The sequence below is a fragment of the Teleopsis dalmanni genome, chromosome X (assembly GCF_002237135.1).
Source record: "Teleopsis dalmanni isolate 2A chromosome X, ASM223713v2, whole genome shotgun sequence".
Taxonomy (NCBI): domain Eukaryota; kingdom Metazoa; phylum Arthropoda; class Insecta; order Diptera; family Diopsidae; genus Teleopsis; species Teleopsis dalmanni.
This window is the reverse complement of record NC_051848.1, coordinates 89,438,063-89,451,822: the sequence shown is the minus strand read 5'-3', so window position 1 is coordinate 89,451,822 and position 13,760 is coordinate 89,438,063. Positions and strand designations below refer to the sequence as shown.

At 27.9% G+C, this 13,760-nt stretch overlaps 1 protein-coding gene across 1 annotated transcript in view; it reads right to left on the bottom strand.

Moving 5' to 3' along the window:
- LOC119687991 (GTPase-activating protein CdGAPr) overlaps positions 1-13,760 on the bottom strand; it is a 196,211-nt gene that overhangs the window by 69,548 nt on the left and 112,903 nt on the right. The window contains exon 4 of the mRNA XM_038102575.1: positions 7,556-7,610. The gene's annotated coding sequence lies outside the window, so the exon portion shown is untranslated. The remainder of the gene's footprint in view (positions 1-7,555; positions 7,611-13,760) is intronic.

Genomic DNA, 13,760 nt, shown 5'->3' with positions numbered 1-13,760 from the left:
TAAACATTTTTTAATATAGCTTAATATTATAATAAACTGACGTATTTAAGTTTTCATTATTGCTATGATTTTAAATTTTGATTTTAAATTACATTTAAATATTTAATATATTATAAAGGTTTATAACTGTTACTACTGAATTATATAATCCCAGTTTTTAGCAGAGAAAAAAATGGTTTGACTTATGGAGACTTCGAGTTAAAGAATTTCTTTGTGTGTGTATGAAATTTGCTTTCAAAATCCTGTTGCACTCCATTTACTTCAAGTCATAGAAAATTCGAGCTACAGAAGTTCGAGTTGTGGATGTTTGACTATATATTGACGTTAAGTATATCGCGATATTTTGCTTTTGCTATGCCAATAGATACAAGTCATAAAACACATTTTTTATTTAAGCATCAAGGATACAAATAAAAGAATTTAATTGTTTTAAACATAGAACAATTCTCTGTAGTAAAAAAATTTTTAGTTTAATAAAAAAAACACTAGCAGAGTATCAAAATTTTTTTATTTGGCACACTAACGGGAGTATTCTGGCAAAGATTGTTAAAAGACTTTTGTAAGATCTTTGTAAGATCGACCAGAAGATCGTTTTAGTTACTCTACCACAAAAGTCTTTTAAAAAAAGTCTTATTATTTGTAATTCATGGTAAAAAGCTGTTTTGCTGTTTTGTTCTATTTGTTACGTTGTGAAATCAAAAACATCTGCTAATCGGTATCGAATTCAAGTAAACAATTAAATTTTAATAGAAATGTGATGGAAAGGTCCAAGATATATGTTCCATTATTAATTTTTATTTATACATAAATAATTATTTCGAAATTTAATTCATGTCATGAAAGAAATAATAGCAGCTATTGCAGCAATAACAACAGCAGTGGCAAAAAAAAATTAATTTGTTTGAAAATTATAGCTGAAATATATATATATATAAATAAATCAATCAATGTTAAATTAATATTAAAATTTAAATACATAAAAAATATTTATATTATTTTATATATAAATATATAAAATATATACATATTTCAAAATTATGAAGACAGTATAATATATCAATACACTTCCGTTTATATCGTACTAAAAATTAAGTCATAAATAATTATACAATTATCACAAATTTTAATTAATAAATTCATCATTAATTTTAATTCACATTTTTATTTTTTTTATTTAGTGTAAAAGAAAGTTCGTACACGAAAAACACAAACAAAATAGTTAATAATCAATAGTAGATCTTTCATTTGGTCTTTAGAAAGCCCGGAAACAGGTGTCAATCTTGCAAAAAAATGTTGCCAGAATACGAAAGACTTTTTAAACGATCTTTCGCAAGATTTTTGTGTATGTCCTCATATACCTATAACAACTAACATACATTTAAATGGTAGACTAACTTATCAAAAGTCAAGTATATATCTACATACAGTTCAATTTCACCATTATTCCCAAGTCAACAGAATTATTTTATGTAAAAGACTAATTTCAAGTAATGCCACGTTGCGTTTGAATTAATTGCTGTGTTATGTATATTTTATAATATTATACGCGGTATTATACAGTGTTCTGCATATGAAAGTAATATGAATATAAAAAATAATTATTTTTCGGGTCAGAATATAAAAAAAACCAAATTTCAAATTCATCAAATTAATGTTTTAAACACAAATTGCAGAAAAATTATGATAAAAACAAATATTGACCATTTAATAATAAGTTACAGATATAAAAAGAAAATTTACTAGGATTTTATAATAAATGATTTCGTTCAAAATAAAAAAACAGATTAGTCATTTTCATTTATAAAAAAAAATTTATTGGACTTAAAATTGTTTTATTTATTCTAGATATGAGATAGAAATGATATGATATTGACACCCTGTATGTCGCTTAGCATTGAAATCTGAAAATCACGAACTGAAAAATGTTTCTTTAAATAATAGTAAGTAAATTTTATATTCTTTTATTTTTGTAAATAGACACTGTCTGATTTTCAAAAACAAATGTTAGAAGTCGCCTTAAAAAATGATACTAAAAATTAAATTAAAATTAAATGCTAAATTCAAAGTACATTATTTCGATAAATTACTTCATATTGATTGCATTATATTAGAACGCAGCTGGTTTCATATCTCATCTCATCATATGATTAAAGAAATTCAAATGACTAATTATTATGTTTAGTATAATGACCAATGGATTGATAATAGGTCATAAATAAAAACGATTCTCCTAGATATACCAGGTTTTTCAATTATAGTTTTTAATAAAAATGACGAATTATTTCGTTCAAAAATAAATTATTTCAGCATATAATTTTAATTGCAGTTTAGCTGATTAATCTACTTAAAATTTGAGAAAAATACTAATACATCGTCATGAATCATTCACACATTCAAGCAATTATTTAAAATTTAATCTGTCATTAGACAAAAAAAAATATAAACAAAAACATACAAAAACAAAAAAAAAATACAAAAAATACAAATAAAAAATACAAAACAAAAAAAAAACAAAATAGAAATAAGTAAATAAAATGCAAGATATTAAAATTGCATAACTTAGTGAAATGATATATACATATGGATAAATAGAGTAGACTCCATATCAAAAACTAAATAAAATTCAGATTAAAAGTGTTTAAAAATGACAGCAAAATATTTTATCTTTTATATTTTATATTGCCTAACAATTAGTTTTAGAATTAAAAAGACTAATAATATTACATTACAAATTATTTTATTTAAACATACTATAATGAAATATAGAATGATTTGTAAATTATTTCAAGGGGCCTCTGAATAAGTAGCCAGGGATTATTTATCAGATATCACGGCGTATAAGTTGAATTAATCAGGGAGATATTTAGAAAAGCATATTAGCAAGAGGTCTAGGTCTAGCCAGCGGATTCACATGATTGTCAAGATTTGAAATATGTTTCTGTCTTATTCTCTCGAACTCGACTTTAATCATCCGAACTCTCAAGTCGAAATGTATGTTTTCATTTCTAATATACCAGGGTGCACCAATTGTCTTCTTAGAATTTTTGCTTGAGTTCTTTGCAGGATTTCGACATTTGACGAACAGGCATTGCCATATATCAGATTGGCTTAATGGCTTGGTTGTATAACAAGACTTTGTACTTTTAACATAAGGAAGACTAATGCCCGATTAGCCAGCGAAGGCTTATAGCCTTGAGCTTCATTTGAGTCCTTTTTGTTTCAATATGTTTCCGCCAAGTTAAACGTTTGTCAAGATGAATACCAAGGTACATCACTGTTTTTGTTTGCGGAACTACTATTCCGTTGAGAGTGATAGTTGCTGAGAAGCTGTTAAGACAGAATGTTATATGACGACAATTTTGCTCATTGACTTTATTTGACCATAGTGATAGACATCTTTCTACGAAGCACAAATGCTGTATCGTCAACAAATATTGATGTTACTAAATTGGTATCTGTGGAGATATCCGAAGTAAAGATGGGGTATAAGAATGGACCAAGAACGCTGCCTTGTGAAACACCTGCACTTATTAGGAAATCTTTAGTTCTGTGCGTGTTGTACTTTACATTGAAATATGTGTCTATCAAGTATGATTGAAGTACTGCGTGTGAGTTTGGCGGGAGTACTTGTCGTATTTTGTGGATCAGGCCCTCATACCATACTTTGTCGAACGCTTGTGCAACATCTAAAAAGACACCAGAGCAATATTCACGATTTTCAAAAGCGCTTCTTATTTTGTTAGTTATTTTGTTTACTTGTTCGATAATACCATGTTTTTTACGAAATCCAAATTGATGGCTTGGGATCAGATCTCGTTAATGGAAAAAAGGCATAAGTTTTGCTAGGAGCACTTTCTCAAACAATTTTGACAGGCAAGGCAACAAGCTTATAGGTTTATATGATGCGGCTAGTGCTATACCTTTTTCGGGCTTCTGAATCATTATAATAAATGCTTTTTTCTATTCCGTCGGGATATATCCAAATTTTATTAGCAAATACATTAGCTTTTCCTTTGTCGCATTGAGCGCATTCACCGCTGGAGTACCTTAACGGGGGTACTGCTTCAACAGGTGTTTTTATAATTTGATTAGCATTCCACAGTGATCCTTTGTTAGTCGTGTTTGAAGAGAACATTTTAATATATTCGTATTGCTTGTTTTCTTTTTCTCAAACAAATGCGCTCTTTAGTCGATTTACTGCCTCTTTTAATTTAGATTTGGCTGATGGGGATCGATTTTGTTGCCATTTTCGACGAAGCTTTCTTTTTTCTGCTCGGAGTCTTTCGATTTTGCTGTTACTAAAATGTTGCTCTCTAACCTGAGAAGGCGAATTTTGAGGTGTAGAAATCTCGGCAGCTGAGTAGAGAATCATATTGAATACTTGTACTGTATCATGTATCATGTATCTGACATTTGTTTTTGATTTTGTAATTGGTATGAACGTGAGTCCTTATGTATTTCTTAAATTTCAGCCAGTTGGTGTTTTGAGTTATAAGTCTTTGTGGACTTTGAATTAGTTGGGGTTGGGACATTTATCTGTGAAATGCGATATTACAGTAATAAATATATTTATTAACATATAATAATATATATTATAATTAATATATTAATAAATTTATTTATTTATATCTGAGTTAACACAAAAATTAATTTTAAAGTTAACTAAGAATAAGGAACTACACTACTAGGTCCTACGCTCTAAAAAAAAATTTAGATTTTACCTTCCAAGCGAATAACTTTAAAGCTCAGTATATATCTATGTTTTCGACAGTTGAACTGTTCCTGTTCTTAAATTTAAATTAAATTAATAATTCATTTAATTATTTTAAATAAAATTTAATATATTTTTATGGTATTTGTGTAAAAACCAAAGTTTATAGTTTCCACTAAGCAATAATATTCCTGTTTTAGTACTTTTATTTACTAGACGACTACAGTGTTCCAGTCAGAGCTTAATTTCCCCATTAATTACTTCTCTCTGTATACTCAGCACTTTCAATTATGCCTAAAAACAAAATTCAATAAATATAGAATTAAAAATGCACTTATAGTGTTGACATAACTAAACAAACATAGTTAAAAATATATTATTACCTATAACAACAAATGAACAAGAACAAAAGTCTATGGACTACATTTTGAAAGTACACAACACAGTACAGAATTAATTTGTGTAAAAATTAATTCCAATAATTTTTTTCACTTTAATTCTTGAACTAATTTTAAATTGAAAATCAGTGTGCAATGAATTTTAATGTTCGATTTAAATAAAATACTTTTAATTTGTTAGAATAAAAAAACTGATTTCTCAAGACTATTCGTTAAATAGACAGAGAACATTTTTGAAATTTGTTGTTTATTAATTTGTTGTTTATTAACAATAAATAAATCTTAACTTAATATGGCAAAATGTAATGATAACCAGAAAGAAAAAGCTGATTTGGACGAAACTACTACTGAACAGATTCTCAGAAAAAGTAAAGAGTTGGAAGTCGCACTAACATCTAATTTGTGCCCAATTGAAGCAAAGTGGCGGTTATTTGTATGCGCTGTCATTAGTGATGGTCCCAAGGAATTGGATCTTCCACTATTTGTTAAAAGCATGGCAGAATTGTTAAATCTAATACAAAACACACCATCACTAAGCGTTTTGCGTACACAACTACCTAAAAACAGTTGCAAGAAAAATATTATACTGTTTCTGCATTGGCTGTTGGTTGAATGTAAGTACCCAACTTTGCAACTGTTCGATATAGAAGAATTTATAAATTTATTGGATTATATACAACTAAGTCATAACGAAAAAACACCAATAGTAGCATACAGTATCACATACGCAGCTGATTGTGAAGAAGAAAATATATTTGAGTCAAAAAAAAGTCAGTTTGGAAGTAAATACGCATTTTTTGGTTGTAATCCGGATAATTTATATCACTTATTATATGATAATCAGCTAATGCATAGAGGTAACAGCAATGATGGTAGAGTATACCTGACTACAAAAGCTACACCTATTTTAAACAAAATGCCTTGCACGCAATCTATTAACGTTCAAAATCGTGATATAGTTTTCAAAATTTTGGCATTTTGTGAGTTTGTGAATATATCAGAATACATAGATACCGCTTTCGATAAGGAATACAATTCAACAAATATTTGTATATTGTTGCCAGATATAGTAAGAATGCGTTACCTACTATATTACGTGGAACCAAAGCAACCCATATCATTTAATGCATCTTGTGAACAACAAACGGGATCCACACAATCGAAATTTCATGAACAAATGGAGCCTATTCCATTGAATAAATCAGTGGCAACTATTCCATTAGAAAAATTATTTGAACATCTGGATGTAGCTTTAGTACTGGAAAAACCTTTCAAACAGCAAGATGTGTCTAGCCAAACAGAGAACGCTTTTGAATCAATTGCACCGATTCCGGTTTCTGTTTCAGATGGTTTAGAACAATTACCAATAACTGTCATAACGAATCACAGTGTTGAACAAACAGAGACATTCGTACCAACAGAAGATTCTTTTGAACTACCAGATGCATCTGCTGTTATAGAGAAATCTATTCAACACCTAGATGAAACCATTTCAACGAAAAAACCGGTTAAGAAACAAATTTTAAAAGGCTACGGGCTTCCAATAACTTCTGCCTTGATCTTGTTGGGCGCATTAACTTACTTGTATGGAAAAAATGTAAAATCGTTCTGTATCTCTGCCGGACAAAAATTTGGGAAACTTTTATTGGAAAGTTTGTAATCAATAATATCATTTTACATAAAAACAAATTTATTTTTTAGTAAATAAATTATTATACAATAAATTACATTAACTACTAATATGTTGAAATATAGTATTTGTTTTTGATTTTATACAGATCTTAAATCAGCATTCAGAATATTATAAAATATACTATATATTTCAATAAATAATTATCTGTGAAAATGTACAATAATACATTAAGACTGAAAAGTTTTCGGAAATTCTCATTTAAAATTCGCGCGCTGTATATTTTTCGATATTTTAAGTTTATGTAGTTTGGCAGCACTGTCCTTAATTACTATGCCAAAAATGAGCTCGATCTGTCAGACAGTTCGTTTACGGCAGCTGTTGAAACCAGTTCACCTCAGTAGTGCGTTGCGAAATGTCTTCGACGGTCGTACGACCGTCCTGGAAGGCTTTGTACCACTCATAAACTTGAGTTTTCGATAAAACTGATTCCCCATAAGCCTTTTGTAGCATTCGCAACGATTCTGCACACGAAATTTCGTTCGAAACACAAAATTTGATGCAAACTCTTTGTTCAATATTTTTTTCCATTGTTTTTTTCGCAACGCCCTACTGAGGTGAACTGGTTTCAACAGCTGCCGTAAACGAACTGTCTGACAGATCGCGCTCATTTTTGGCATAGTAATTATCCTTAATTGCTGCCAAACTACATAAACTTAAAATATCGAAAAATATACAGCGCGCGAATTTTAAATGAGAATTTCCGAAAACTTTTCGGTCTTAATGTATGGATAATATATATAAATAAAAACTTACTTTTTATTCCAATATTTATGAAAGTTACACGAATAGATCAGATAGTAATAGATATCTGAAAAAAGAAAAGAAAAATGTTAATATAAAATATTCAGAAGTTATTGTAACAATTAGAAGAATATGTACTTTATTTCTTGATGTAGCTAGTGTCTTTACTAATGCACTGCCCTTACTAACATTTCACAATATAGGGAACACACAACATATCTATGGAAACAAAAAGAATTGTTAACAGATAAAATTCGTGGTAAAATTATATAGTTTATCAATTAAAAATAGACGTCTATAGCGAATTCTAGATTTCTTCATTTACTTATAGACTCGTACAGTATATTTATTCATATTTCGTTTTTTGTAATTTTTGAGTACTAACCACATAATATAATTGCTAGTAGTCCCAAACACAACCGGACAAGGTGCGAAATATTGGTTCTATTATTTAGTATTATTTGATATCTAATATATCAAATAAACCATGTGATATCAAAAGTAAACCTTAAAATTAAAAGTCAACTTTGCTCAGTAATAACTCTTTAAAGTTGAAATCTTCTATGATGGGAAATCGATGTCTAGTAGAGAGAGCTGGATAGTGGCAAAATAAACGTTGTCGTTTCTCTTGTCTTTTCATTTTGACAATTTTTGTACAAATCTCTAGCGGGGATATGTAATTTCGTCGCCAACTGCAGATCGATACTAATCCCTGATAATTTCTTTGTCACACATTTTTTCAAGAGTTTAACAAGGCATTTGAAAAAAATATTGGAATACGTATTTTTGATATGTTTTATCAAAAACAAAAAATCTGTGGTATGTTTGGCTTTCGATGAGTTTCACAGTTTGCTCTATCATTGTGTCTTTTAATATAATAAATTGTTGTTTGGGTGCTGTATTAAATATGTGAGCTTCCACTTATCTATTGGTGAACATAAATACAGACAACTGAGATGATAATAGTCTGAAAGATAAAGTGGTTGACTAGGACAACGTTTAAAGGAAAACAGTCAACATTTAATGAATTCGTTTGTAAGTTTATGATGAACTCTAAAACGTACAAACAGGCAAGATAACTATTGTAAAGAATCAGTGTAACTTTATAATTGAAAACTTTATAAATAATTTCAAGTGGTTTTTGTACATAATATCAACACAACTAAGTTTTGTGTTCTCCATAAAACTTAGAGTATCTAATTCAAATTTCTTTACCATATATATTAATTCTTACAAAAATTAGAAGTAAATTTGCAGATTTGTTTAGCTGACTCAATATCTAAGCTTCCACAAATGCGCCATCTTAATATACTGAGTAGAGCTTCTTGAAGAAGTTTAGAGAGAGCATTTATATTTTTTTCTTTTACTAAAACATTAAGATCACCAGCATATGTAATTATTCATTAGGTTAAATATAACACGATTTCAAAAAGATTGTAAAATCTTATTTGAAAATTTTCATAATATTTGTACATGATATAATATTACTTATTATTTCTAAAATTGTTGAGTTTTTACCAAAGTTTGTAAGGGAAAAGATAATGGCTACAGGTACGATATTGTGTAAAGTTCTTTTATGCGTACAAAGAGTGCAAAATTAGTTTTATAACAGTAGAAATGTTCAATCTAAACTACTACTGACAACACAAAAAAGTGTTCTCAACAATAAACATGACAAGGTCAAGTTTTTCTGTTTCCCAATAATCATTCTAGTATTTCCAACTTACTAATTTTTATAACTTTTTGTATTTGTAGATATACATAATCAGATTAGTTTTACTTCTCCAATTAGATAAGTTTCTCAAGATAATAAGAAACATAATAACTTTCTTTGAAGAGTAATTCGATTTCGGGCATATAAATCGGTTCCGAGTATATCACACACATCCAGTTTTGAATTGCTTATAAACTTTGTATAAATTTAAATTGATGTAAATTATGTTTTAACACTATCATTACTTTATAGCTTTCAACAGAAATATTTACTATATGTTAAGTCTAGCCATTAAATCTAAGCAGACAAAACTATCTTTAAGAAGCAGTGATACAAGCATTAACGGAAATTACACGAAAGTAGTAAGAAAGAAAAAAGCTTATCAAATTTAAAAACGTATCTAAAATCTCATAAAAACAGTAGCAAAAATCATTAAATGAAATTACAATAAAAACAAAGCCGGCAATTAAATTTCAACTCTGAAATTGTACCAAAAAAAGAGAAAGTAAACGTAATTACCATCATAATATCGAATTTCAAGAAGCAAAACATTAAGTATAAAACAATGTTTGACAACTAGAAACCGAACTTATATTAACAAAAATAGGCCAAAGATACAAATGTCAAGATATCGAGATACTTAGATACAAACTGTGCGCGTAAACTTGCAGATATGTTAAAAGAATATTGTTCAACGTTGTCAAAATGTTTTTCGTAAACTTTTGAAAATTGAAAGTTTTAAGTTGATTTTTTTGTATTTTTTTTTTATTTTTGCTATTTAGTTTTTAGTTTCTTCGTGCCATAAAAATTACAAGATTTCATGCTTCTTGGTTATGTTGTGAGTTTTGAATACAATTTGCTACAATGAACGAAGATGTGATGTATTGCGCTTAATGAACTCACAAAGTTTATGTTTAGCAAGGAAAGATATATACACTTTTGCGTAAAAAATTTTAATTAAGATGCTGTGAGGCATTAATGCGCGTAATAAAAATAAATGAGAAATTGTTACATTTTTGCACTTGGAAAAATACAAAACAAATTGCACCACATAATCGTTTGGCAGTTGCATTATAAGTGATAGTTTATAGCTTACATACTTGTGTTTCAAGATATTAAAATAATTTTGAAACTTGATTAAATGAAACTGGCTCACTGTCCAACTGTGATACTTTTCAATTTGGTAATGAAAACGAATAATTTATACACATATTATCAAAATTAACATGAATCATTTAGTTTGCCATATGTACGGTTCTTATTACATTCTAATAGGTTGTTCAGCAAGTTAGTGGAAGGCCACCATCAATGCTAAAACTAGAACTTCGAATTAAATATTTCTTCTTTTATAAGAACAGTGAAATTATTTACAGAACATATAAAGTTAACGTCTCTTTTAATAACCTTTTAATCTTTTAACAATGATAGAAATTGAAAATGACTATTGAATTGTTTATAAAACAATGTATACCGAATTAGTTGATGTGTGAAATCAGGGCTGTCCAAACCAGATGCGATCGCGGGCCAATACAAATTACTGTACAGATTGGAGGGCCGCAGAAATAAATACATACGTTTACGTTTATTACGTTATTATTATAAATATATTATAACTTTATAAATATGGTTATAATGTTCAATTTAGTTTTATTAATTTATCAATGTAAAATCAGTTTTTGGTATACCATAAAAATAGAATAATGAAGTTTTACCAGTACACCAAAAGAAAATTTACGTAATTGTAGTAAATCAAAAACATGTTGCGGGCCGCACAAACATTAGCCACGTGGGCCGCACTTTGGCCCGTATTAAATAAATCGGCATCTTCTATAATTGTATCTGAGTCTGCAGGATTTGATGCAAAAATACAAAATATGATTTGGGAAAATTATCGATTGATCGAGAGAAATTTAGAAGAAGTTGTAATCATTTCATATAGACATAGTAAGAAATATTTTATCCCTACTTTTGTGCATTAAATGCACGTGCATTCAGCAACATCTGGAACGTCTTGGGAAAAAAATATATCAATTTTGTAAATCGTTTCGTTACAATGAATGAGACTTGAGTGTCACGCTATAATTCTGAAGCAAAACAGTTTATCTAAAACAGTAGAGAAAACACTGTTTTTCGACAACGAAATGAATTTGTGTACAGAAACAGACCAATGTTCACCTTCAATTTCTCAGGACACAAAATGAATTTTATTGATAGATTACTTTTGAAATGATCAAACAATAAAGTCATATTATTATTGCAACTTTTTGAATTTAAATCAGTGATCACTTAAATCAGTGATATACGTATACAATAAGGCCTTAATTAATTTCTAACCTATCTTACATCTAAAAAACTTCTTTCGTTTAAAAACAATTTCATTAAATAAAAATTTAATAGTTGTCTTAGAGAAGTATTTTGCAAATCTTTCGCCACACCATAGAGATGGGATCCATAACTTAGATAACTTAGACAAATGGAATAAATGTAATGAAATTTAACAGATATTTTATTCAATAACAGTTAATATATAAAAAGCAATGGTGCACAGATTTGTAAATAATTTACAAAATCAAGAGAACAATATAGAACAGATGTATGAAATGAAGAAGCGAATATCACAAATAAGACTACCAAAAACAGCTTACGAAGAGATCTGGTTACTAGTTCAATACAAATTTACTTTAATAGAAATGCGATAGTTCTTTATTATGAAGAATCAAAACCTTAACCTTTCTAATGAAAGTTACTTTTAGTCAACTATATTTTCAACTCAATTTAACAATTAGTTAGATTATAATTATAACCCTTGTAATTTAAAAAATTTTTATTATTTACTGACACCGGGTGTCAAAGAAAAGTTTAACCGATAAAAAAATTTTTATCGAAAAACCCTCATAATCTTAAATAAGATTCATCCAGCGTCCGCAACTTATTTATACTTCATTTACTTTCTTGTATTTATAAATGTTAATACCACTCATTTCCGAAAGAAAGCTTAGTATTTTGCCTTCAAGATATTTACATTTTTTTTATTTATTTTAATAGACTGAATGCTATTAAGTTAATTTCAAAACGCATTTTAGTTTTAAAAATTTTTTAAAAGAAGAAGAAGAATTATAAATAACTGATTCCGGAGATCTCACACCATTCGTATCAAATAAATTTGTTTAAGTGATGCAGAAATTTCTTTTAGTCAAGAATATACATATTATAGAAACTGTCTATGAAATCAAATTACTACGAAGGATCATTTTAAAATAATAGTTCTAGAATAACGCAACGAGTCTATAGGTGATCTACATGAAGTCTATCGCAAACTCATCCCTAAACCAAAACCTAAGCATCTTTTTTCTTGTCTTCCAATAATAAGTAAGACTATACACTACAATTCGAGCATAATAGTATTAGAGCAGCTCAAAAACACTTGAAATCAAACAGTAAGTAAAACAGCAAATACACGAACAATATATAGTGTTCGAAAATTTTCGAGTGGCTCACTGTGGTCAAGCCAAAACTCCAAAAATTCTTGAATATTAAAATGATCAATCTGCTTAAATAACATGTGAAATTCTATTAATATCAGAACGAAGGATGATACCACTAGTTGAAGTCAACAATAATACTTGCAACAATCTATTAAATGGATCAAAATGTAAAACCGTATTTTGACCAAAACAAGAGGAAAATGAAGTGGAATTAAAAGATAATAGCTTAAATACAGCTATTATCAAATATATGTAAAAAAAATTAATAGTTTAATAAAAAAATTTTAATTAAATAAATTAATATAGCGAATTAAGAGTTTTCTTGTTTTTTAACCATCATCGAATATGCGTCTACAGATAGAGAAAGTAGTAAAAAAGAAATAATCTATGGTAGTACCGCCTAGTTATATGTATATTATGATATATATACATGTATGAATATGTGTTTTAATAATATATGTTAATAAAAACATTACTTATAAAACTATTAAAATGATATTATTTAAAATTATGACTGAAATGTTTTATTATCAAATTGAGTATTTGACAAGTTTTAAAATTTCACTTAAAGCATTTGTCTTGTTGTTTTTCAATTTCTAACAATTTTATTTGCAATTATTTAGTTTACAATCATTTTATGTTAAATAGCTTGGATAGATTTCATTTCATTGTTGTATATGAAATTGTATTTAAATTGTTGTTTGTTTTATTGAATATAGTTTCACTATTTGATTATCAAGTCATTTATTAAAGAATCACGTGATAAAAACAATTTTTTTTACTAATATAGTGAATAGATATATTTATGTGCAAACAATTGAAAAAATAATTAAATAAAAATATGATTTACATATTACGATTACTTCATATACATAGATGAACATATCTTAGTTGTGTACAAAAAAAAATTAAATTCAAAATCACAATTTATTATTAAAATCTTTCTTTTTACAATACAATAAGCTCTTTTTAAATCAAACTTCATTGTCGGCGATAACATTACAGACACATTTCTAAT